Source organism: Crocodylus siamensis, chromosome 1 (assembly GCF_052110815.1).
Source record: "Crocodylus siamensis isolate JL-2025a chromosome 1, ASM5211081v1, whole genome shotgun sequence".
NCBI lineage: Eukaryota > Metazoa > Chordata > Crocodylia > Crocodylidae > Crocodylus > Crocodylus siamensis.
Genome location: NC_143395.1, coordinates 107,568,822 through 107,570,879, shown reverse-complemented (window position 1 = coordinate 107,570,879; position 2,058 = coordinate 107,568,822). Strand labels below are relative to the sequence as shown.

The window sequence follows — 2,058 nt, the reverse complement described above, 5'->3', positions numbered from 1 at the left end:
AACAACGGGGGGTGGGGGGGCTCTGCATCCTGGGATACTAGACTTAACTTGGGCAGAAGAGCTGTATGGAGTGGCCCACTTTTATGGGACAGGAACAAGGTAATGCAGATTAGAGATAATCCTGCCCTGGAGTGGCATAACTTTAAAACAAATAACAAATTCTTTAAATCATTTAAAGGTGTTAACATGCAGCCAATCCAGGGATTAAGAGCTCCAGAAGCCATCTAAAATTACTGTGAAACAAGGCCCTTAAAGTGGTTTTAAGCACTCATGCAGCTGAATGTTACGCCACTCCAGGGCAGGATTATCTCTGATCTATACTGCCCAGCTCCTGTTCCATTAAGGTGTGGCCACTAGCCACAGATGTGCCGCCCAAGTTGAAGTCCTCCAGTATCCCAGGATTTCTCACAACCTGGCCTGCTGAGCAGAGATAGAAGTCTGTCCTGGATTACCAGTGTTCTAGTGGCAACTTACAGCTACAGCTCCTAGGCCTGCCACTGCTCACCAAGGCTTCTAGTAGCAAGTCACAGCTGTTCAGGTGGAAGAAACTGGGGGCCTGTTGTGTAGACACCCACACAGTCAAATGGGTTGCCAACTGGTTGGAGGGCTGCACCCAGAGGGTGGTAGTGGATGGGGTCCTTCTCAACCTGGAAGGACGTGGGCAGTGGGGTGTTGTACTAATATCATGCATAGATTGTACATGCTTCTTTTTGGTATTGGGTGGTGGAACCGGAGCGTGCTCCATCCACTCCATGCATTGACCTGGTATTACAGTGCTTCCAGGACCGGTGCAAAAAATTTTAAAAAAAGGGGTTCTGCAGGGCTCGATCCTCGGGCCCGCACTGTTCAACATCTTCATCAGCGATTTGGACGAGGGGGTAAAAAGCACCCTGTTCAAATTTGCTGATGACACTAAGATGTCGGGGGACGTGGGCACACTGGAAGGATGCAACAGGCTACAGTCTGACCTAGACAGGTTACAAGGGTGGGCGGACGAGAATAGGATGGGTTTCAACACAGACAAGTGCAAGGTGATGCACCTGGGGAGGAACAACCGGCACCATACCTACAGGTTGGGGAACTCCCCTCTTGTCAGCACGGAGGCGGAAAGGGATCTGGGAGTGATCATTGACTCCAAGATGAACATGGGCCGGCAGTGTGGAGAGGCAGTAAGGAAGGCCAACCACACCTTGGCATGCATCCACAGATGCATCTCGAGCAGGTCCAAAGAGGTGATCCTCCCCCTCTATGCGGCACTGGTCAGGCCGCAGCTGGAGTACTGCGTCCAGTTCTGGGCGCCACACTTCAGGACGGATGTGGACAGCATGGACAGGGTCCAGAGGAGGGCCACTCGTATGATCAGGGGACAACAGGGCAGGCCCTATGAGGACAGGCTGCGGGACCTGAACCTGTTCAGCCTCCAAAAGAGAAGGCTGAGGGGGGATCTAGTGGCCTGTTATAAACTAGCAGAGGGGACCAGCAGGCATTGGGGAAGTCACTGTTTCCCCGAGCACTGCCAGGAGTGACCAGGAATAACGGTCACAAGCTGGCAGAGGGTAGGTTTAGGTTAGATATCAGGAGGCGCTACTTCACGGTCAGGGCGGCTAGGGTCTGGAACCAGCTTCCAAGAGAAGTGGTGCAGGCTCCTACCCTGGGGGTGTTTAAGAGGAGGTTAGATGAACATCTTGCTGGGGTCATTTGACCCCAGTACTCTTTCCTGCCTTGGCAGGGGGTCGGACTAGATGATCTGCTCAGGTCCCTTCCGACCCTACAAACTATAAAACTAACTATGAAGACAGTCACAAAAGGGCCATAGACCAGGGATAGGCAACCCCAAGCATGGGTGCCAGAATATGGCACACAAAGGCATTTTGCTTGGCACGTGCATCTTAAGGCAGACCGTGGGGAAGGATTCAGGACTTCGCTGCCACAACAAGGACTGGGCCTCCCACAGCTCCCCCACCATCTGCCTCTGGCATATCAGTATCTGACACAGCAAGGGTGCAGGGTTTTTTGGCACTCTGCCCAAAAACATTGCCAATCCCTGTTTTAGACTCA

General features: G+C 52.5%; 1 pseudogene; it reads left to right on the top strand.

The window, feature by feature from the left end:
- The first annotated feature begins 680 nt into the window (after nt 1-680).
- On the top strand, nt 681-799 carry LOC149873173 (U2 spliceosomal RNA; annotated as a pseudogene).
- The last annotated feature ends 1,259 nt before the right edge of the window (nt 800-2,058 follow it).